The sequence below is a fragment of the Triticum aestivum genome, chromosome 3D (genome assembly GCF_018294505.1).
Source record: "Triticum aestivum cultivar Chinese Spring chromosome 3D, IWGSC CS RefSeq v2.1, whole genome shotgun sequence".
NCBI classification, from domain to species: Eukaryota; Viridiplantae; Streptophyta; class Magnoliopsida; order Poales; family Poaceae; genus Triticum; species Triticum aestivum.
Genome location: NC_057802.1, coordinates 43,629,387 through 43,654,445, shown reverse-complemented (window position 1 = coordinate 43,654,445; position 25,059 = coordinate 43,629,387). Strand labels below are relative to the sequence as shown.

Genomic DNA, 25,059 nt, shown 5'->3' with positions numbered 1-25,059 from the left:
GAGTAGGACTCCTCCAGGGCGCGCCATAGGAGGGCCGGCCCTCCCCCTCCTCCACTCCTTTATGTACGGGGGCAGTGGGGCACCTCTAGACACAACAATTGATCTCTTGATCTCTTAGCCGTGTGCGGTGCCCCCCTCCACCATATTCCACCTCGGTCATATCGTAGCGGTGCTTAGCTGAAACCCTGCGTCGGTAGCAACATCATCACCGTCATCACGCCATCGTGCTGACGGAACTCTCCCGCAAAGCTCTGCTGGATCGGAGTTCGTGGGACGTCATCGAGCTGAGCGTGTGCAGAACTCGGAAGTGCCCTGTGTTCGGTACTTGGATCGATCGGATCGTGAAGACGTACGACTACATCAACCGCGTTGTCATAACGCTTCCGCTTTCGGTCTACGAGGGTACATGGACACACTTTCCCCTCTCGTTGCTATGCATCACCATGATCCTGTGTGTGCATTTTTGAAATTACTACGTTCCCCAACACGTCCTCGTCGTCGGGCTCCAGCTCGCCGGCCGCGCTCCGCCCCGTCAAACCCGAGCCGGAGGAGACGCCTCTCCGGCGGCGTACCCGCTCCGTCGCCTCGTCATTAACGAGGCCGCCCGATCCCCCCCGCGCGGATCCTACCGCCTGGTCCGGCCGAAGCCGGAGCCTGGGCTGCTCCTGGTGAAGCCGGAGCATGCCGAGATGGCGGCCCTGATGACGAGTCCGCCCTCAAGTGGGCGAAGGAGGACTACGTCCGGGAGCAGGTACACTGCCAGCGCTGGGCGTACCAGGAGCTCCAGGCCCGTCGCCGCGGTCGCGAGGAAGGCGGCGTCATTGTCCTCGACAGTGACGAGGAGGGCGAGGCCGGGCCATCTAGCGCACCACCGCGCCTCGGCGACCCGGGTCAGGGCTGCAGCAGGGAACGCGCCGGCCCAAGCCAGCCGCGCGACGACGACGACGACGGCGACTACACCCGCTTCTACAGGCCCCTCTGCATGTAGACGGCGGCGACGGCGACGGCGGTGGCGGCTAGGCGTAGTTTAGGCATTGTTAAGGCGTAGTTTGCATGTGTTCTGTGTTTTTTGTATAAATTTTAATAAAGTTTCACCGAGTTCGTGCAAAAAACGCCGAGTTTTCATATATTTTGTACGGACGTTGCCGAACCCGGGGCGACCTGTGGGCCGACAATTGGGAGCTAGGTCGCCCCTAAGGGCCAATCTAGCGCCGGCTCGCCCCCAGGCGGCTCTTTTTCGTCGCCCTGGGGGTCCGAACGGCTGGAGATGCTCTTTTTGACGCAAAAAAAAAAGAGAAGATAACAGTATCATAGATCACCCAATAAGGAATTGGTAAATAGATCTTGTACATAACTTTACATTACAAGCGGATAAATAAGATGGTATTATGATATACACTATACAACAGGATGATAGTAACTAAAATAATATCATGCAGTACGATACTATCCGCTGTGGGATGCCTACAACTTATTTATTATACTATACTACTAATGAACATCAGTGAGCTTTGCAGTCATCAATCTCCTTATGAATCGGCACATTATACGGTGACGCCACCAGGAGCAGATGGTTGCTTCTCTTTGCCGTCAAGCCTACAACGGTGTCCATGTCCAGCTCCGGCCGCATTCCGGCAGGGAGGCTCTAGTCGAAGTAGTATAGAAGTCGTGCCACGACGAGTTCTACCAAGGCTAATGCAAAGATGTTCCCAGGACACATCCTCCTTCCACTTCGAAATGGCAGGTACTCTAGCTGTGTGCCTTTGTAGTCCGCCGTGTTGTCCTCGAACCTCTTTGGCCTGAACTCCTCTGCGTCCTGCCAGTACTCGGGGCTCCTTGCCATCGCCCATGCGTTGACGAAGACAAGGGTGCCCTCCTTGACCCTGTACCCATGGACATCGCAGGTCTGCCTGCAGACACGGGGGAGCAGGAGCGGAACCACCGGGTGAAGCCTCATGGCCTTCTTGACTACCATCTTTGTGTAGCGAAGCTCCTCCATGTGTGCCTCATGGTCTTGTCGGTTCTTGTGGTCAAATGCACACCGCACCTCCTTCTGCGCCTTGGCCATTGCGCCTGGGTTCCTTATGAGCTCTGGCATGACCCACTCGGTGGTCGATGCAGTTGTCTCCGTCCCTCCAGCGAACATATCCTAATTTTTATGGTCACAAAGCATAGTTTTCATTTTCAGTGAGATGTCTATGAAATTCATTGAATTTCAATAATTTCTGTAGATACTGAAATGGTTACCTTTCGGTCAAAATATTTCAGCAATATGAAAATTCAAATATTTTGTCATATATTCCAAATATTTGGTTGAATACTTTAAGTGAATGAATTCGGCCCTTTGGCTGAAAATGCAAACCCAGTCACTGATATTCACTGAATTCCAGTGAGTTTGGTGCTTGGTGAAATATTTTTGAAAAGTGAATTTCAATGATTTTTTTGCAAAAATATTTCAGCTGAAACTGAAAGTGAAAACCATGTCACGGAGTTGACATGCACAAAGATGAAAATCCCGTTTCATACCCAAGCCTCTATATCCGGCAAGGTTTTCGCTCCATGATTGATACACTTGGATGAAAAAGACCCATGGTGAATTTTGGACGTGGCACGTGCCATTTTTTTTGGGTACCTGGCGGTGTAGGAACGCCTTGTAGTATTCAGTTATTTCATTCAAATTTTTTGAACGGGTGTGGCATTCGCTTTGGTTGGCTTAGCGTTTTTCCATTGCATGTGGGGCAGGCTGATCTGGTCGGTCTTCCGACGTGCTTCTGTTGCGTCCATCGTTTTCGTTGTGTGCTGTTGTCGCTGTCACGTTGGAATTTGTGCCCTGACACATCCTTCCTGCGTCGATGCTTCTCCGTATTTCAATTGGTCATCGGTTTGTGTCCCGGCCGCTGATGGCCCAGTCGATCTGTCCCTTTCTGTTCTTGCCGCTGCTGGGCAGTCGTTCTGTCGCTTTCTATTGGCATCCAAGACTCTGAAGTTTTTGTTTTCGTACAAATAAGAACATTTTGCAACCAACACCTTAAAGTCGTGGGAATTTTCGCTAAAAATTTCAGCAGCATAACGCATGAGGAAGAATCACGGGCGCCTAATGCACCTCTACATCCGTCAGTCCCTTACAACCTAATGCAACTCTACCTGCTCATTTCTGATCAGCCAACTGTTAGGTGCGAGGTAAAATTACCACCATCTGCCCTTGTTATGAATTTCGGATCGGCAAGCGTGGGAGGGGCTTTGCTTCGGCAAGCTTGGGGAGTATTAACAAAAGTAAATAAGTGCTTGGAAAACTTTCTTTACTTTTGGGTAAGTCCAGTTCAGTAAGTTGGATCATCTATCTATACCTATACCTACTAATAAAAAAAATATGTATTTTTAGTCCGTCATACTATTTCATAAAAAAAAAAACCCTGATGTTTCTTATATTAAACCCGCAGTACATATTAAATGTTTTTTAAAATACTCGTATTTTCTAAACCGTAACTCCAAATTTAACATATTATATATGGAATTTGATTAGAAAAATATATGGAATCTAAATATGATGTTATTTTACCTGTTAACCATTAAAAAAAATACTATCCAGGGTGCAATCTTAATAAACAGTGCATTATTCGTCTTTCTTTTATATCGGTACTGATCCGGATTGTGGATGAACATCTCAGCAAAATCGGGATTGGAGACGAAATTGAAGATCACCTGCCTGTTTCTTTGTACGTATTAAATCTACAAAGACATGTGAAATCTTGAACTTGCCCTTTTGTAGGCAAAGACCATCTTTGTTTGGGTCGTAGCTACAAATACTCAGATTATAGACCATTTTTTTCTAAATTAAGAGCGTGTGGTATTATTTTCTAGTCCATACCAAATGAAATTGGATCATTAACACCTTTAACTCAGAAACTGTCATGGTTACTTTCTTGGAGCTTTGAAAATAGACCGTTCCATCTTCAGTTCAGTAAATAATTTACTTATATCTTATTATTGTCTTGTCCTTGGTGAAAAAAAGTTCCCCTTCATTCAAAAAAGAATTTACCAAGTCCCAAATTTCTATGGATGCAAGTGCAGAAACATTACATATCCTTATACGCCACACTCTGCTGGAATAATTCGAAGTCATCAACTGTTGAAAACAAGAGAAAGGTAGCAGTAATCAGCCCTGGTGATTACTGTAGCTGTCCATCATCTATCTTTGCTCTACAATCTAAATGGTTTGGGGATTCTAAAAAGGAACAGAGAAAAAAAATGTAGGGGCAATGTTACGTGATTAACAATGAATAATGATAGCGTGACTGTCCATATCATCGACACGATCCAGGTTCAGGTTCAATTTCAGAGCACAAGGGCTCAGAGATCTACATCAGCTGATTGCCCACGATGTCGATGATGAACTAGTGACTCTCCGAAAGAGCGGAATGATGTCATTTTCCACCTCAGATTCAAAATCTGCAGAAACCATGCCTTGTAAGTTATCCAGATAGTGACTCTCAAAATGCTACGGCATATGAGCATAATGGAACAGGATGGTCTAAGAACTGGAAAGGAGGATTACACATTGTCAATGCATATACTAATTTTTCCACTAACCTTTGCTTGAATTGATGCAGATGTCGCATCGTCGTGGTGGAAACATATATGCTATCTACTGCCCGGGTTTTCGTTGTGCTCCTGCCTGGTCCGCATTTCCCTTCCATGTCAACAGATGCATCAGCAGGTCGATAAATAAATAAAAGATAAAGGGCAATAGGCTGAGTGCCAAGATTGACTGATTTCCTTCAAGAAGGAGATTAGTTGGAGAAAGCAGCGCGCGGTTTTACATCGATTAGAGAGCGCGGAACAAACATGCAAGCCGGTCGGAGATGCATCATGGTAGGGGCAGGTCGGCGATGTTGTACATGAGCGTGTGAAGTGTTGGACTAATAAGGAGAAAAGAGGAGCTAGCAATGGGGGCGGGGGCACGGGGTGCCAGCCACCATATCATGGAGAGGAGAGGAGTGGGTGAGCAACGTGGGGAGGCGTCTGATGGGGGGGGGGGGGTCGATCCGCGTGATGGATGGAAACGAGAGGGAGGCGGCGTGGCATTGCGTTGGTTTGGGAGACAATTCAAGGGGCACACCTAGTTTTCGAGGGAGAATTGAAGGATCTAGCTTGGAGGGATTGCCTAGTATCCATCCATCCATCCATCTATGGAGAGCTTTATAGGCTACTCATAGTGGGGAGTATCATATACTAGTATCATGCATATGATATTAGTGTATGATACTACCTCCATAGTGTATAGCATCATAGAGTAGTATCATCGATAATCATATTTATTGTCATGCATGACACAAAGTAGCATAGGATTTAACATGATACGGTATCTACCTATGTTGCTCTAACCCTCTTTTTTTTAATTTTTTGCCACATCAGCGAGTTTGCTATTTCCGAGTGCATGATACCAGCTATGATACCACTACTATGGCCAGCCTTAGTGCTCCCTCAAAAAACGCAAGGTTGGTAGGTACTCAATTATATAGTGTGTAGGTGGAATTGAAGGATCCATCCATTCGGGGTACTAAGAGTACGTCGGATGGAATTTTCACCCCAGTTATAATTCATTTCCTAATTACTCTATTCTTTATGGTCAGCATTCAACTTATGCTCTCTTTTTTTTGCTTTTGCAAATAACCTGTGAATTTTATTAGAACACCCAGGAACCGTCAAGAAGTACAGCTGTCCCACAGAAAGCGAAAAGACCTTGCACAAAGAAGAAAATACAACCAAGACCCTAGACAGGGTCATCATCGCTGCCGGTAGATAGCAACCAGTTTGTAAATCTATTCTGGATGAACTGATGATGACAGTTTTTGCTAGACTAGAACGTTGAATGATGAAGCAGTAAATTGTTTCATCCACACATTAACGGTAATAAAATAGTTATATTATTTCGCAAGGACGAATAATGAGTATGATGAACAATCCGTCATAAGCAAATCTAAATAAGTGAGAGCAGAAATATAATACTCCCTCCATTCGGTATACTTGGCATGGTTTTAGTTCAAAATCACATCAAGTATTTTCAAATAGAGAGAGTATCTTTGTACCTAACCGACTTGACTTGTTTTCCCCATCAATACCAAATATACAACTGGAAGAATTTTCTTTCTTTCTTTCTAAAAGCCAGCCACTACATCTCTTTTACATACATACATACATACATACATACATACATACATACACATATACACGGCTGTTGGTCATTGATACATGTATGATCCATCTCATCAGGCAAAAAAAATAAGCATTTCCTTGATCCAAGAGGCGAGAAAATTGAGAAGAATACCAATGGTGTAAATGAGATATCACATATGAGAGCACAAATACAACAAGTGAATTGCAAACTTGTGTGTTTTGCCTCCTCCTACGCCGACAATAACATACCAGGATGATTTCTAAGAGCTACTACTCACAATGCATCCTACCAAAGCGTGTTGTAAGCAACATGTTCCACTACAAAAATCAACACAACAAACAAGCTATCATCCATTTGTTATTCACAACTCTGAGAAAAACAAGACAAACTAACTAATCTCGACGAGAACGGCTTCATCCCTCGTGATGGCCTCGGGCTTCACCACGACGAGGTCCGTCCTTCTTCAGTCACACAAGCTAAGAGCCAGCGGCACTTGTGAATAAAAAGCAAGCTAAGGCAGCAACACAAGAACCCATCAATCAGGCCGTCGACGAAACTGATGATCCACACCACACCATATCCATCGGTCTTCTCGCCCTCATGTGGCTGCGGGTCCAAAAGGAAAAGGAGGAAATACGTGCGCATGCTGAGGCGAGTATTCATGGAATTGTCAAGGAATCCCTGCCGTGTTTAGTTTCGTGGGGAAGGGCTGCCCGTGGTAATGTCAGTAAAAATGGAAAACATCATATGTATAAAAAAAATAGATGTATCTTATATCACACGGTAATTCCAGTGCCACGGATAGCACAGGCACCCATTCCACATGAAAATGAACATGGGTGTACAACGGGCACCCAGGTTTCATATCTCAAAAATTCAATTTTTTTGTTTTGAAATTTTCAGATATTTCTTGGTGCTCAATGCATTTCCCCAGACCTCCGATATTGTGTTCATCCAATTCAGCCTTCCTGTTCTATACTTATGATTTGTATTAAAAATTCCTTTTCAAATTAAAATAATTGTACATATGAAAATATATTCCATAAGAATATAGTTGTACACATTTTTTTTGAAATGGAGGCAAAAGCTTTGCCTCATCATATTCAATAAGGAGTTTTACAACAAAGTAATAGGGACATAGATGCCCAGAAAAAGAAACGGGACTACTCTCGCGGCATCAAAGTTCTCAAGTGCTTAGCACCGTCCAAACCCCAAAGGGAAGCCTCATGCTTGATTTTGGCGAAGACCGCAGAAGGCATGGAGGAGATTCCATGGAAGACGCGAGCATTGCTCTTGTTCCACAGCTCCCACACGACAAGCAGAAGGAGGGAGGACAAAGCACGGCGCCGTCTACCAGCAGGAAGGCACAAGGAGGACCACCACTCCTTGATCGAAACAAGCGCGCTCCAAGAGTCGGGGTCCAAGCCAACCAGACCAAGCCAGGATTGGATCATCCTCCAGATGCGCACGGAGTATCGACGCTTGAAGAGCATGTGTGCGGCCGACTCTCCCTGGACTTTGCAGAGCTGGCAAACTCCACAGTTTGGCCAACCCCACTGCAATCTATCGGTCGTCCAGACTCTATCTTGAAGCACGAGCCATGCAAATATTTTGCATTTTGGAAGGGGCCCAGTTTTTCCAAACCAGTGGGTTCATAGTTGTAGGAGCAATGTCATCAAATTGGGCCCGGTAAGCCGAGGTGGCATCGTAAACTCCAGAGGCATATAGCGTGCAAACAATGTGATCTGGGGTGGTGTCCTGCAGCTGTACAATGGCCACCTTCTCCCAGAGAGCCACGAACTCAAAAATATGTTGTGCGGTGGTGATTTTGGAGGTGTTGATGTGCCGGACCCAGTCGCCGTTGTGCATAGCTTTTAATTTGGACGCAACCTTTGGTAAACCTAGAGACGTCGAAGATGGAGGGTGCAATATCCTTAGGCTTGGCCCCTCCTAGCCACGGCGCGTGCCAAAACTTGGTTGTCCTCCCATCCCTAAGCGTGACGGACGTGGCCTTATAGAAAAGGTCCATGTCCTCATCGTCACAAGGAGTACCTAGCCCAACCCAAGCTCTTCGGGGGTCCTTCCACTCCCACCAAGGCCAACACAACCTCAGGGCAGGGGAGAATTTGTCCAACTCCAGGATGCCTAGACCACCCGGAGAAGTTGGCCTGCACACAATCTCCCACCTCACTTTGCATTTTCCTCCATTAACCTTGTGTGTGCCAGACCATAGGAAAGCCCTTATAATCTTAATGATCTCGTGCAGAACACCCTTCTTCATGTGTAGTGGTATGAGCTGATGGATGGCTTGGGAGGTTATGGACGACTTGGCGTAAGTATTTCGTCCAGCCATGGTGATATTTGTTGGTGAACATAGTAATTTTAAAAAATTTCCTACGCACACACAGGATCATGGTGATGCATAGCAACGAGAGGGGAGAGTGTGTCCACGTACCCTCGTAGACCGAGAGCGAAAGCGTTAGCACAACGCGGTTGATGTAGTCGTACGTCTTCACGATCCGACCGATCCAAGTACCGAACGTACGGCACCTCCGAGTTCAGCACACGTTCAGCTCGATGACGTCCCGCGAACTCCGATCCAGCAGAGCTTCACAGGAGAGTTCCGTTAGCACGACGGCGTGATGACGGTGATGATGTTGCTACCGACGCAGGGCTTCGCCTAAGCACCGCTACGATATGACCGAGGTGGAATATGGTGGAGGGGGGCACCGCACACGGCTAAGAGATCAAGAGATCAATTGTTCTGTCTCCAAGGGGTGCCCCCCTCCCCGTATATAAAGGAGTGGAGGAGGGGGAGGGCCGACCCTCTCTATGGCGCGCCCTAGGGGAGTCCTACTCCCACCGGGAGTAGGATTCACCTTTTCCTAGTAGAACTAGGAGCCCTTCCAAGTAGTAGGAGTAGGAGAGAAGGAAAGAGGGGGAGAGGGAGAAGGAAAAGGGGGCCGCACCCCTTGTTCAATTCGGACCCGAGGGAGGGCGCGCGCCTCCTTCCTTTTGGCCTCCCTCCTCTATTCCCGTATGGCCCAATAAGGCCCAATACTTCTCCCGGTGAATTCTCGTAACTCCCCGGTACTCCGAAAATATCCGAATCACTCGGAATCTTTCCGATGTCCGAATATAGTCGTCCAATATATCTGTAGGAAATATGCCCTAGAGGCAATAATAAAATGGTTATTATTATATTTCCTTGTTCATGATAATTGCCTATTGTACATGCTATAATTGTGTTATCCGGAAATCGTAATACATGTGTGAACACATAGACCATAACATGTCCCTAGTGAGCCTCTAGTTAACTAGCTCGTTGATCAATAGATGGTTACGGTTTCCTGACCATGGCCATTGGATGTCATTGATAACGGGATCACATCGTTGGGAGAATGATGTGATGGACAAGACCCAATCCTAAGCATAGCACTAGATCGTGTAGTTCGTTTGCTAAAGCTTTTCTAATGTCAAGTATCATTTCCTTAGACCATGAGATCGTGCAACTCCCGGATACCGTAGGAATGCTTTGGGTGTACCAAACGTCACAACGTAACTGGGTGGCTATAAAGGTGCACTACAGGTATCTCCGAAAGTGTCTGTTGGGTTGGCACAGATCGAGACTGGGATTTGTCACTCCGTATGACGGAGAGGTATCTCTGGGCCCACTCGGTAATGCATCATCATAATGAGATCAGTGTGACCAAGTGATTGGTCACGGGATCATGCATTACGGTACGAGTAAAGTGACTTGTCGGTAACGAGATTGAACGAGGTATTGGGATACCGACGATCGAATCTCGGGCAAGTAACGTACCGATTAACAAAGGGAATTGTATACGGGATTACTTGAATCCTCGACATCGTGGTTCATCCGATGAGATCATCGAGGAGCATGTGGGAGCCAACATGGGTATCCAGATCCCGCTGTTGGTTATTGACCGGAGAGTCGTCTCGGTCATGTCTGCGTGTCTCCCGAACCCGTAGGGTCTACACACTTAAGGTTCGGTGACGCTAGGGTTGTAGAGATATTAGTATGCGGTAACCCGAAAGTTGTTCGGATTCCCGGATGAGATCCCGGACATCACGAGGAGTTCCGGAATGGTCCAGAGGTAAAGATTTGTATATCGAAAGGGTCCCGGGGGTCCACCGTGTGGGGCCACCTATCCCGGAGGGCCCCATGGGCTGAAGTGGGAAGGGAACCAGCCCCTGGTGGGCTGGTGCGCCCCCCATGGGCCTTCCCCTGCGCCTAGGGTTGGAAACCCTGGGGGTGGGGGGCGCCCCACCTGACTTGGGGAGCAAGTCCCCCCTTGGCCGCCCCCCCCCCTTGAGATTAGATCTCTAGGGGCCGGCGCCCCCCAGGGCCCCTATATAAAGGGGGGAGGGAGGGCTGCGCACCCAAGCCCCTGGCGCCTCCCTCTCCCCCGTAACACCTCTCCCTCTCGCTGAGCTTGGCGAAGCCCTGCCGAGATTCCCGCTGCTTCCACTACCACGCCGTCGTGCTGCTGGATCTCCATCAACCTCTCCTTCCCCTTGCTGGATCAAGAAGGAGGAGACGTCTCTCCCAACCGTACGTGTGTTGAACGCGAAGGTGCCGTCCGTTCGGCGCTAGGATCATCGGTGCCGTCCAACAGTGGCATCATGAGCTAGGTCTATGCGTAGTTTCTATGCACGAGTAGAACACAAGTTGTTGTGGGCGTCGATTTTGTCAATTTACTTGCCGTTACTAGTCTTATCTTGATTCGGCGGCATCGTGGGATGAAGCGGCCCGGACCGACCTTACACGTACGCTTACGTGAGACAGGTTCCACCGACTGACATGCACTAGTTGCATAAGGTGGCTAGTCGGATCGGATTCGATGAAAAGGGTCCTTATGAAGGGTAAATAGAAATTGGCATATCACGTTGTGGTTTTGGCATAGGTAAGAATCGTTCTTGCTAGAAACCTATAGCAGCCACGTAAAAGTTTGCAACAACAATTAGAGGACGTCTAACTTATTTTTGCAGCAAGTGTCATGTGATGTGATATGGCCAGAAGGATGTGATGAATGATATATGTGATGTATGAGATTGATCATGTTCTTGTAATAGGAATCACGACTTGCATGTCGATGAGTATGACAACCGGCAGGAGCCATAGGAGTTGTCTTAATTTATTTATGACCTGTGTGTCAACTGGAACGTCATGTAATTACTTTACTTTATTGCTAACCGTTAGCCATAGCAGTAGAAGTAATAGTTGGCGAGACAACTTCATGAAGACACGATGATGGAGATCATGATGATGGAGATCATGGTGTCATACCGGTGACGATGATGAACATGGCGCCCCGAAGATGGAGATCAAAAGGAGCAAAATGATATTGGCCATATCATGTGACTATTTGATTGCATGTGATGTTTATCATGTTTTATATCTTATTTGCTTAGAACGACGGTAGCATAAATAAGGTGATCCCTCGCTAAAATTTCAAGAAAGTGTTACCCCTAACTGTGCACCATTGCGAAAGTTCGTTGTTCCAAAGCACCATGTGATGATCGGGTGTGATAGGTTCTAACGTTCGCATACAACGGGTGTAAGCCAGATTTACACACGCAATACACTTAGGTTGACTTGACGAGCCTAGCATGTACAGACATGGCCTCGGAACACAAGAGACCGAAAGGTCGAACATGAGTCGTATAACAGATACGATCAACATGAAGATGTTCACCGATGATGACTAGTCCGTCTCACGTGATGATCGGACACGGCCTAGTTGACTCGGATCATGTATCACTTAGATGACTAGAGTGATGTCTGTCTGAGTGGGAGTTCGTTAATAATTTGATTAGATGAACTTAATTATCATGAACTTAGTCTAAAAATCTTTACAATATGTCTTGTAGATCAAATGGCCCACGCTAATGTTGCCCTCAACTTCAACGCGTTCCTAGAGAAAACCAAGCTGAAAGACGATGGTAGCAACTACACGGACTGGGTCCGTAACCTGAAGATTATCCTCATAGCTGCCAAGAAAGCATATGCCCTTGAAGCACCGCTAGGTGATGCACCTGTTTTCCCAGCAACTCAAGACGTTCTGAACGCCTGGCAGTCGCGTAGTGATGATTACTCCCTGGTTCAGTGCGGCATGCTTTACAGCTTAGAACCGGGACTTCAAAAACGTTTTGAGCAGCACGGAGCATATGAGATGTTCCAAGAGCTGAAAATGGTTTTCCAAGCTCATGCCCGGGTCGAGAGATATGAAGTCTCCGACAAGTTCTACAGTTGTAAGATGGAGGAAAATAGTTCCGTCAGCGAACACATACTCAAAATGTCTGGGTTGCACAACCGCTTGTCTCAGCTGGGAGTTAATCTCCCGGATGACGCGGTCGTTGACAGAATCCTTCAGTCGCTCCCACCTAGCTACAAGAGCTTTGTGATGAACTTCAATATGCAGGGGATGGAAAAGACCATTCCTGAGGTATATTCAATGCTGAAATCAGCGGAGGTGGAGATCAAAAAGGAGCATCAAGTGTTGATGGTGAATAAAACCACTAAGTTCAAGAAAGTCAAGGGTAAGAAGAACTTCAAGAAAGACGGCAAGGGAGTTGCCGCGCCCGGTAACAAGCTGCCGGGAAGAAGACAAAGAATGGACCTAAGCCTGAGACTGAGTGCTTTTATTGCAAGGGAAACGGTCACTGGAAGCGGAACTGCCCCAAGTACTTAGCGGATAAGAAGGCCGGCAATACCAAAGGTATATGTGATATACATGTTATTGATGTGTACCTAACCAGCGCTCGTAGCAGCTCCTGGGTATTTGATACCGGTGCGGTTGCTCATATTTGTAACTCAAAGCAGGAGCTGCGGAATAAGCGGAGACTGGCGAAGGACGAGGTGACGATGCGCGTCGGGAATGGTTCCAAGGTCGATGTGATCGCCGTCGGCACGCTACCTCTACATTTACCTACGGGATTAGTTTTAAACCTCAATAATTGTTATTTAGTGCCAGCTTTGAGCATGAACATTGTATCTGGATCTCGTTTAATGCGAGATGGCTACTCATTTAAATCCGAGAATAATGGTTGTTCTATTCATATGAGAGATATGTTTTATGGTCATGCCCCGCTGGTCAATGGTTTATTCTTAATGAATCTCGAACGTGATGTTACACATATTCATAGTGTGAATGCCAAGAAATGTAAGGTTGATAATGATAGTCCCACATACTTGTGGCACTGCCGCCTTGGTCACATTGGTGTCAAACGCATGAAGAAACTCCATGCAGATGGACTTTTGGAGTCTCTTGATTATGAATCATTTGACACGTGCGAACCATGCCTCATGGGCAAAATGACCAAGACTCCGTTCTCCGGAACAGTGGAGCGAGCAACCAACTTATTGGAAATCATACATACTGATGTGTGCGGTCCAATGAGCGTTGAGGCTCGCGGTGGCTATCGTTATGTTCTCACCCTCACTGATGACTTGAGTAGATATGGGTATGTCTACTTAATGAAACACAAGTCTGAGACCTTTGAAAAGTTCAAGGAATTTCAGAGTGAGGTTGAGAATCAACGTGACAGGAAAATAAAGTTCTTACGATCTGATCATGGAGGGGAATATTTGAGTCACGAATTTGGCACACACTTAAGGAAATGTGGAATTGTTTCACAACTCACGCCGCCTGGAACACCTCAGCGTAATGGTGTGTCCAAACGTCGTAATCGCACTCTATTGGATATGGTGCGATCTATGATGTCTCTTACCGATCTACCGCTATCATTCTGGGGTTATGCTTTAGAGACTGCCGCATTCACTTTAAATAGGGCTCCGTCGAAATCCGTTGAGACGACACCGTATGAATTATGGTTTGGAAAGAAACCTAAGCTGTCGTTTCTTAAAGTTTGGGGATGCGATGCTTATGTCAAGAAACTTCAACCTGAAAAGCTCGAACCCAAGTCGGAAAAATGCGTCTTCATAGGATACCTTAAGGAAACCATTGGGTATACCTTCTACCACAGATCCGAAGGCAAGATCTTCGTTGCCAAGAATGGGTCCTTTCTGGAGAAGGAGTTTCTCTCGAAAGAAGTAAGTGGGAGGAAAGTGGAACTTGATGAGATGACCCCTCTCGAACCAGAAAGTAGCACAGCACAAGAAAATGTTTCTGTGGTGCCTACACCGACTAGAGAGGAAGTTAATGATGATGATCATGATCAAGTTACCACTGAACTTCGTAGGTCCACAAGGACACGTTCCGCACCAGAGTGGTACGGCAACCCTGTTCTGGAAATCATGTTGTTGGACAACGGTGAACCTTCGAACTATGAAGAAGCAATGGCGGGTCCAGATTCCAACAAATGGCTTGAAGCCATGCAGTCCGAGATAGGATCCATGTATGAAAACAAAGTATGGACTTTGACAGACTTGCCCGATGATCGGCGAGCAATAGAAAATAAATGGATGTTTGAGAAGAAGACGGACGCGGATGGAAATGTTACCATATATAAAGCTCGACTTGTCGCTAAGGGTTATCGACAAGTTCAAGGAGTTGACTATGATGAGACCTTCTCACCCGTAGCGAAGCTGAAGTCCGTCCGAATCATGTTAGCAATTGCCGCATTCTACGATTATGAGATATGGCAAATGGACGTCAAAACGGCATTCCTTAACGGCTTTCTTAAGGAAGAATTGTATATGATGCAGCCGGAAGGTTTTGTCTATCCTAAGAATGCTAACAAAGTATGCAAGCTCCAGCGCTCAATCTATGGGCTGGTGCAGGCATCTCGGAGTTGGAACATTCGCTTTGATGAGATGATCAAAGCGTTTGGGTTTACGCAGACTTATGGAGAAGCATGTGTTTACAAGAAAGTGAGTGGGAGCTCTGTAGCATTTCTCTTATTATATGTGGATGACATACTATTGATGGGAAATGATATAGAATTCTTGGAAAGTATAAAGGCCTACTTGAATAAGTGTTTTTCAATAAAGGACCTTGGAGAAGCTGCTTACATATTAGGCATCAAGATCTATAGAGATAGATCGAGACGCCTCATAGATCTTTCGCAAAGCACATACCTTGACAAGATATTGAAGAAGTTCAATATGGATCAGTCCAAGAAGGGGTTCTTGCCTGTATTGCAAGGTGTGAGATTGAGCACGGCTCAATGCCCGACCACGACAGAAGATAAAGAAAAGATGAGTGTCCTCCCCTATGCCTCGGCCATAGGGTCTATTATGTATGCCATGCTGTGTACCAGACCTGATGTAAACCTTGCCGTAAGTTTGGTAGGAAGGTACCAAAGTAATCCCGGCATGAATCCTGAAGTACCTGAAAAGGACTAAGGATATGTTTCTCGTTTATGGAGGTGACGAAGAGCTCGTCGTAAAGGGTTACGTCGATGCTAGCTTCGACACAGATCTGGATGACTCTAAGTCACAAACCGGATACGTGTATATTTTGAATGGTGGGGCAGTCAGCTGGTGCAGTTGCAAGCAAAGCGTTGTGGCGGGATCTACATGTGAAGCGGAGTACATGGCAGCCTCGGAGGCAACACATGAAGCAATCTGGATGAAGGAGTTCATTGCCGACCTAGGAGTTATTCCCAATGCATCAGGGGCGATGACTCTCTTCTGTGACAACACTGGAGCTATTGTCCTTGCCAAGGAGCCCAGGTTTCATAAGAAGACCAAGCACATCAAGCGTCGCTTCAACTCCGTTCGTGAAAATGTTCAAAATGGAGACATAGATATTTGTAAAGTGCATATGGATTTGAATGTCGCAGATCCATTGACTAAACCTCTTCCACGAGCGAAACATGATCAACACCAGAACTCTATGGGTGTACGATTCATCACAATGTAACTAGATTATTGACTCTAGTGCAAGTGGGAGACTGTTGGAAATATGCCCTAAAGGCAATAATAAAATAGTTATTATTATATTTCCTTGTTCATGATTATTGCCTATTGTTCATGCTATAATTGTGTTATCTGGAAATCGTAATACATGTGTGAACACATAGACCATAACATGTCCCTAGTGAGCCTCTAGTTAACTAGCTCGTTGATCAATAGATGGTTACGGTTTCCTGACCATGGCCATTGGATGTCATTGATAACGGGATCACATCATTGGGAGAATGATGTGATGGACAAGACCCAATCCTAAGCATAGCACTAGATCGTGTAGTTCGTTTGCTAAAGCTTTTCTAATGTCAAGTATCATTTCCTTAGACCATGAGATCGTGCAACTCCCGGATACCGTAGGAATGCTTTGGGTGTACCAAACGTCACAACGTAACTGGGTGGCTATAAAGGTGCACTACAGGTATCTCCGAAAGTGTCTGTTGGGTTGGCACAGATCGAGACTAGGATTTGTCACTCCGTATGACGGAGAGGTATCTCTGGGCCCACTCGGTAATGCATCATCATAATGAGCTCAATGTGACCAAGTGATTGGTCACGGGATCATGCATTACGGTACGAGTAAAGTGACTTGTCGGTAACGAGATTGAACGAGGTATTGGGATACCGACGATCGAATCTCGGGCAAGTAACGTACCGATTGACAAAGGGAATTGTATACGGGATTACTTGAATCCTCGACATCGTGGTTCATCCGATGAGATCATCGAGGAGCATGTGGGAGCCAACATGGGTATCCAGATCCCGCTGTTGGTTATTGACCGGAGAGTCGTCTCGGTCATGTCTGCGTGTCTCCCGAACCCGTAGGGTCTACACACTTAAGGTTCGGTGACGCTAGGGTTGTAGAGATATTAGTATGCGGTAACCCGAAAGTTGTTCGGAGTCCCGGATGAGATCCCGGACATCACGAGGAGTTCCGGAATGGTCCAGAGGTAAAGATTTGTACATCAGAAGGGTCCCGGGCTGAAGGGTTCCGGAATGGTCCACTGTTGGGAAACGTAGTAATTTCAAAAAAATTCCTACGCACACACAGGATCATGGTGACGCATAGTAACGAGAGGGGAGAGTGTGTCCACGTACCCTCATAGACCGAAAGCGGAAGCGTTAGCACAACGCGGTTGATGTAGTCGTACGTCTTCACGATCCGACCGATCCAAGTACCGAACGTACGGCATCTCCGAGTTCAGCACACGTTCAGCTCGATGACGTCCCGCGAACTCCGATCTAGCAGAGCTTCACGGGAGAGTTCCATCAGCACGACGGCGTGGTGACGGTGATGATGGTTCTACCGATGCAGGGCTTCGCCTAAGCACCGCTACGATATGACCGAGGTGGAATATGATGGAGGGGGGCACCGCACACGGCTGGGAGAGATCAACAGATCAACTTGTGTCTCCATGGGGTGCCCCCCTGCCCCCGTATATAAAGGAGGGAGGGAGAGGCTGGCCCTAGAGGGGCCGCGCCAAGTGTGGGGAGTCCTACTAGGACTCCCAAGTCCTAGTAGGATTCCCCTTTCCTTTCCGGAGTAGGAGATAAGGAAAGAGGGGGAGAGGGAGAAGGAAAAGGGGGCTGCACCCCTTGTCCAATTCGGACCAGAGGGGGGCGCGCGCCCCCTTCCTTTTGGCCTCTCTCCTCTATTCCCGTATGGCCCAATAAGGCCCAATACTTCTCCCGGTGAATTCCCGTAACTCCCCGGTACTCCGAAAATACCCGAATCACTCGGAACCTTTTCGATGTCCGAATATAGTCGTCCAATATATCGATCTTTACGTCTCGACCATTTCGAGACTCCTCGTTATGTCCACGATCTCATCCGGGAGTCCGAACTACCTTCGGTACATCAAATTACATAACTCATAATACAAATCGTCACCGAACTTTAAGCGTGCGGACCCTACGGGTTCGAGAACTATGTAGACATGACCGAGACACGTCTCCGGTCAATAACCAATAGCGGAACCTGGACGCTCATATTGGCTCCCACATATTCTACGAAGATCTTTATCGGTCAAACCGCATAACAACATACGTTGTTCCCTTTGTCATCGGTATGTTACTTGCCCGAGATTCGATCGTCGGTATCTCAATACCTAGTTCAATCTCGTTACCGGCAAGTCTCTTTACTCATTCCGTAACACATCATCCCGCAACTAACTCATTAGTTACAATGCTTGCAAGGCTTATAGTGATGTGTATTACCGAGTGGGCCCAGAGATACCTCTCCGACAATTGGAGTGACAAATCCTAATCTCGAAATACGCCAACCCAACAAGTACCTCTGGAGACACCTGTAGAGCATCTTTATAATCACCTAGTTACGTTGTGACGTTTGGTAGCACACAAAGTGTTCCTCCGGTAAACGGGAGTTGCATAATCTCAAAGTCATAGGAACATCTATAAGTCATGGAGAAAGCAATAGCAGAATACTAAACGATCAAGTGCTAAGCTAACGGAATGGGTCAAGTCAATCACATCATTCTCCTAATGATGTGATCCCGTTAATCAAATGACAACTCCTGTCTATGGCTAGGAAACATAACCATCTTTGATCAACGAGCTAGTCAAGTAGAGGCATACTAGTGACACTCTATTTGTCTATGTATTCACACATGTATTATGTTTCCGGTTAATACAATTCTAGCATGAATAATAAATATTTATCATGATATAAGGAAATAAATAATAACTTTATTATTGCCTCTAGGGCATATTTCCTTCAGCGGATGCAAGTCACCATTGCAGGTGGCGGCTTCAAGGATGTACTGCAAGGGGTCGATGTCGAGCACGAATAGAAGCGGCGACACAGGGGCTGCCTGACGCAGTCCACAGCTATGGGCGTTTGGCTTTCCCGGTATTCCATTGATGATTACTCTGGACGATGCAGAAGACCAAAGAGCAGCCAACCAATCTCTGAAACGCGAAGGAAAGCCCAGCCGCTGTAGTAGATCGAACATGTACTCCCAGCTGACAGAGTCGAAAGCCTTCTTGATGTCAAGCTTGCACAACATGGCCGAGGTTTTGGTGCGCTGGAGTCTGCGAGCGTAGTTGTGGACAAATAGGAAGTTGTCTTGTATGCTCCTTGTCTTGATAAACGCACTCTGCGCATGTGATGTAAGCTTGTTCATGAAAGGAGCAAGCCGGGATGCTAACATCTTGGCAATAATTTTTGCCACCGCGTGGATGAGGCTAATGGGGCGGAAATCACCAATAGACTGGGCACCATCTTTCTTTGGCAGGCGGGTGATATTGGCCGAGTTGAGCCAATGCAAGCTAGCCGAGTGCAGACTGGAGAAAGCAAGAATAACCTCCATGAGGTCATCTTTTATAATGGTCCAGCAAGACTTGAAGAACGCGCCTGAGAATCCATCCGGACCGGTGGCCTTGTCTCCGGGCAGACCTTGATGGCCTCCCAAAGCTCTAGCTCGGTGAACGGCTCGCAAAGGGAAGAGAGGTCCACCACGGGCAATGGCAAGGCCTCCCAAATAAAGTCACGCTTCTTGGGTGGCCCCTTGGCAAACGAGGAGGCGAAATGCTGCTGGATGACTTGCTCCTTGTCATCGTGCTTTGTAGCCCATCCATGACCCGTACACAAACGGTGGATAACTTTTTTTCTCCTCCTAGCATTGACTCTCCGATGAAAGAATTTAGTGTTTGCGTCACCCTTTCAGAGGTTGGTAATTCTCGCACATTGCTTCTTCCTAGATCTTTCCAGCACAGCTAGTTCACTCGCCTCTTAAGCCTACGACGGATGTCAGCCTCAGCAAGAGAGAGAGGGCAGGTATCGTGTGCTTCGTCGAGCCGGAGGATGACCGAAAGGGCCATGTGCAGCTGCAACTTAGCCTCAGAGAAGAAGTCAGGACCCCACTTGCGAAGCCTTTTCGTGGTATTAGCAAGCTTGTGATACACCTTATGACAAGGTTCGGTGTGAGGAACGGGTGTATCCCAAGGGTCCCTAACGACCTGAAGGAACCCTGGGAGCTTGATCCAGAAATTTTCGAACTTGAAGGTTCGCGGGCGCTTGGGACCACGGTCATCCACAAGCAGAGGGCAATGATCGGAAAGCGAAGAGGAGAGGGCAGGGAGGATGTGATCGTTGAAGTGTAGATCCCACTCGGCGTTGCAAAAGAAGCTATCGAGCTTGCAAAGTGTCGGGTTATTGCGCTCGTTGCTCTAGGTAAATCTTCTATTTTGCAGGTGAATTTCCTTCAATTCACAGGAAGCAAGAGTGTCACGAGAACGGTTCATCCTGGAGAGACAAATGTTACGATTGCTTTTGTCGCGAGCCCGGTAGTTTTGGTTGAAGTTGCCGTTAACGAGCCATTTTGTGCCTGCGGGAGGCCGAGAGGCCTCTAGTTCAGAGAAGAACTCATCCTTCAAGGCATGTGAAGTAGGCCCGTAGACCGTAGAGAGTCTGAAAGAGTACTGGTCAAGCAGTGACGTGATCGTTGCCGAGAGGCAAAAACACCGGTGTGAACATCAAACACCAGGATCTTATTCTCATCCCAAAGCAGGATTATCCCTCCCTTAGTACCTAGCGCAGGTTTTTGGGTGAACCCCCGCAGCCTATATCCTCCCAAGAACGTCGCGGCGTCGAGGTTTTGCAGTTTGGATTCTTGAATGCAAACGATATCATAGGGCATTGCGACGATGGTCTCATGTACCGTTGAGCGTCGATCAGGGCAATTTAGGCCCCTGACATTCCAACATATGATTGCAAGGGCCTTATAATCATCAGGACAGCAGACACTCACAGTCAACAAACAGCAGCTTAAAAGCAGATGTACCCATCTAAACAGAGCAGCCCAGGAGGAGCTATCACAACATAGCACAACAGCTCTGAAGGAGCCGAGTGTTGGAAATAACCATGATGTGTGGCCTAGTCCGGCTCGGACTTGGTGCAATCACCTAATAGTATTAGGATTAGGACTGTGTAGACGTGTAGGTTTACTAGCGTTTGATCCTATATACTATATATACATAGGTATACCCCTGTAATCTGTAATCAACTCAGATCAAAGCAATACAAAGCATAGGTGCGACACGCACCTATTAGCCATCAAATATCTTGTGTTTCGCCGAGTTGTGCTAGTCTAGATCGATTAAGTATCCAGCCGTTGCTACGTACTAAGCTAGCTAGCTTCAACATCCATCAGCTAGTTTTGTACGTGCACGTTGCCTCAGGAAGAATTAATCAAGCGTGGTTTCGTACGTACGTGTTCGGTCGACGGAAAGTACTCGTCAAGGAGCCGTCGTGCAATGTTTGATCGGGCCTGTGCCAACAACTGGTATCTAGAGCTTTGGTATTGACGTGATTCTCGGAAAGCAATCGAAGGATCATGTTGACCACGGGCAAGGAGATTGTGACGGCGGCAGCGGGAGCACCGATGCCGATGGTGGGGGATCACAATTCCCCGTCTGAATCGAGAGGACTACGCACTATGGGCGATGAACATGGAGGTCGCGATGGAGGGAGCTGAGTTCTGGGAAGCCGTCGACCCGGGCGGCGCCGAGTACGCAAAGGGCGCGGCGAAGTACCGGAAGGATCGTCAGGCGTTAACTGCGATCTACTCCGCCATGCCGAAGGATGTGCTGCAACACCTCGTCGGAAAGAACTCGGCGAAGGAGGCATGGGAGACCATCAAGATCCTGCACCAGGGTCATGACCGTGTCAAGGAAGCACACCTTCAGTCCCTGATGAGAAGCTACGAGTGCCTGAAGATGGATGAAAGTGAGACGGTTGATCAGTTTGCCGCCCGTCTCAAGACCCTCGTCAATGGCATACGCAGCTATGGTTCAACCCTAGAAGAAGTTGCGATCGTCCGACGATATTTGCACGCCGCGCCGGCACGCTACATTCAGATTGTCACGTCGATCGAGCAATGTCTCGACCTGAAGACTCTCACGGTTGAGGATCTCGTCGAAAGGTTCAAGGCCCATGACGAGAGAATTCGTCTCAGTTTCGGCGACGCGGAGGCGAGTGAGCACCTCATGCTTACAAAGGCGCAATGGATCGCCCTGTCGAAAGAAAAGCAAGGCGGATCTACGAGCAGCGGCAAGAAGAAGGGGAAGGGGAAGCAACGCTCGGCGAGAAAGAACTTCGCCGACTCGGACGACGAGGATGCGCCTGCACCACCGAGGAGGAAGTTTGACATCAGAAAAGTGAGGTGTCATAAGTGTGGCCTCGTCGGTCACTTCAAGACTAACTGCGAGGAAGCACCGAAGCAACGGGCGCTCATGGCCGAGGAAGGAGACGATGGGGATATGATGCTAATGTGCGAGCTAGTGGACGAAGAGGATCCAGATGATCTTGGTCAGCTGGACACGGGTCCGGTGAGTGCATCTGCGTCAGTAAACCCAGGCGAAGTTATGGCGCCAGAAGACCATGACCCAGGGCGTGATAGTGTGATTACATCAGTAAACCCAGGCGAAGTCGTGGCGCCAGAAGACTATGACGTAAGGCATGACGATGTGATCGCGCTCGAGAACGGCGAAGACGTGGCACCAGAAGTCCATGACACAAGGCATGACTGTGTGTTCGCGCTAGATTCAGGCGATGAAGTGGCGTCAAAAGTCCATGACACAATGCGTGATGGTGTGGTCGCGCTAGAAAACGGCGAAGATGTGTCGCCAGAAGAACATGACGCGGGGCGTGATGAAGCGATCACCCCAGAAGAACGCAACATGCGGCGAGCTGCACTCGGACCAGATGAATTTGGCGCATACGTGATTTTGGATAGTGCAACGACGAGTTGCGCGGATGGGTCTAGTGGCGTTGTGAAGGTGGCAACGAGCGGTGTCGCGTCACACGCCAGTTCACCAGCTCCATCGGCTGCGTTGCAGGAGCCGGGCGAGAGTGCTTCGCTCGATGACTCAGTGAGCACGTGTGCGAGCCAGGTTGCTGGCACTGCAGGCGGCAGCCCAGCGGCAACTGAAAGCAGCAGTAGCAGCAACATGTACGTGGCTGGTGCTGCCTTGCCGGATAGCGCGTGCAGCCCAACAAACGGGCTGGATGAGACTGGCCACTATATGCCTCATGCACACAAGCCAGGGAACCAACCACCACGTGGTGGTGATGGTCTACGAGACAAAGCAGGGAAGCAAAGCCCGGAAAATTTGCAAGGCGCAGAAAATTGTGCAGAAGGCAGTTCACCACCATGCGGAGGACCGAACAATGCCGAAAAAGGTGACGGGCAGCAGCGATGGAGTCCAGTAAACAGCAGGCTTGGAAGCCAGGTAAAAGAAGCAAAATCGCCAGCAACGGTAACTTTGGCAAGTTTAGATTCTCCAATAGCACACGAACGACGCGTGTTGGATCTATCTCTAGAAGCAGGGCTTCAGATAAATTCGGTGAAGATGAAAAGTAAAGGGCAACGAAGTTTGCACATCGAGGAACCGGAATTTTTTTAAGATGCAAATATGGAGGAGTGTTGGCGTCGTGCTATGAATGAAGAGTTGGGTTCGATCCGAGACAACGATACATGGGAGATCGCGGATCTTCCCAACGGACATAATGCCATAGAGCTCAAGTGGGTATACAAAGTCAAAAAGGATGTTAAAAGGAACTTGGTGAAGTATAAGGCAATGCTCGTGGCTAAAGGATACGTACAAGAGCAAGGTGTGGACTTCGAAGAAGTGTTCGGCCCAGTTACAAAGATGGACACGGTGAGACTACTTATAGCTCTCACGGCTCAAGAATCTTGGAGGATACATCACATGGATGTGAACTCCGCGTTTTTGACCGGGGAGTTAGAAGAAGAATTGTATGTGAAGCAACCACCAGGGTACATCCAAGAAGGAGAAGAACACAAGGTATTGAAGCTACACAAGGCGTTGTACGGGCTACGACAAGCTCCTAGGGCATGGAATATCAAGCTTGATAGTACATTGATTTCTCTTGGATTTAAGAAAGCCCCATTGGAGCATGCAATGTATAAGCGAGGTGAAGGAAGGCATCGTCTACTAGTGGGTATCTATGTGGATGATCTGTTGATAACTGGAGCAGACGAAGAGGTGATTGCAAACTTCAAGCTACAGATGAAGGAGCTATTCAAGATGACTGATCTAGGGCTCTTGAGTTACTACCTTGGGATCGAGGTACAGCAAAAGCCGGAGGGGATCACAATATGCCAGGAGGCATATGCAAAGAAGGTACTTGAAAGCTGTGGCATGAAAGTTTGCAACCCAAGTCATGTTCCGATGAAGCCTCGTCTTATACTAAGCAAAAAGAGTGAAGCACCCGCGGTTGATGCAACGGAGTATAGAAGTGTGGTCCGAAAGTTGAGGTATCTCACGAATACAAGACCGGACTTGGCCTATTCCGTTGGCATAGTGAGTCACTTCATGGAAACACCCACGACGGAACATTAGGCAGCTGTGGAAAATATACTCAGGTATATCAAAGGGACAACAAACTTCGGTTGTGTCTATTTGAGAGAGAAGAAGAAGGAGATGACGGAGCTACTAGTCTACAGTGATAGCGACATGGCAGGAGATGTGGACGACCGTAAAAGTACCTCGGGCGTGGCATATTTTTTGGGAGTAAGCATAGTGAGTTGGCTATCACAAAAGCAGAAGGTGGTCGCATTATCATCTCGTGAAGCAGAGTATATTGCAGCTGCAACCGTGGTGTGTCAAGGCGTGTGCCTTGGAAGGCTACTTGGTGACCTCACAGGTAAGGAACTGGAAGGAGTGGTGCTCAATATTGATGACGAGTCTACAATCTCTCTATGGAAGAATCCAATGCATCATGGTAGATGCAAGGACATCGATATGAGATATCGCTACCTAAGGGAGTGTGTGGAAGAAAGCAAGATCGACATCAACTACGTTTGCACCGATGACCAGCTTGCAGATATCCTAACCAGATCTTTGGGACGACAGAAGTTCGTGAAGATGCGGCGAAGGATCGGCGTCCAAGCTGTGAAGTGAGGACATCGTGTTTAGGGGGGTGATTGTTGGAAATAACCAC

The 25,059-nt window shown here is 47.7% G+C and overlaps 1 pseudogene; it reads right to left on the bottom strand.

Moving 5' to 3' along the window:
• Positions 1-1,501: 1,501 nt before the first annotated feature.
• On the bottom strand, positions 1,502-19,402 carry LOC123076122 (9-beta-pimara-7,15-diene oxidase-like; annotated as a pseudogene).
• Between the last annotated feature and the right edge of the window lie 5,657 nt (positions 19,403-25,059).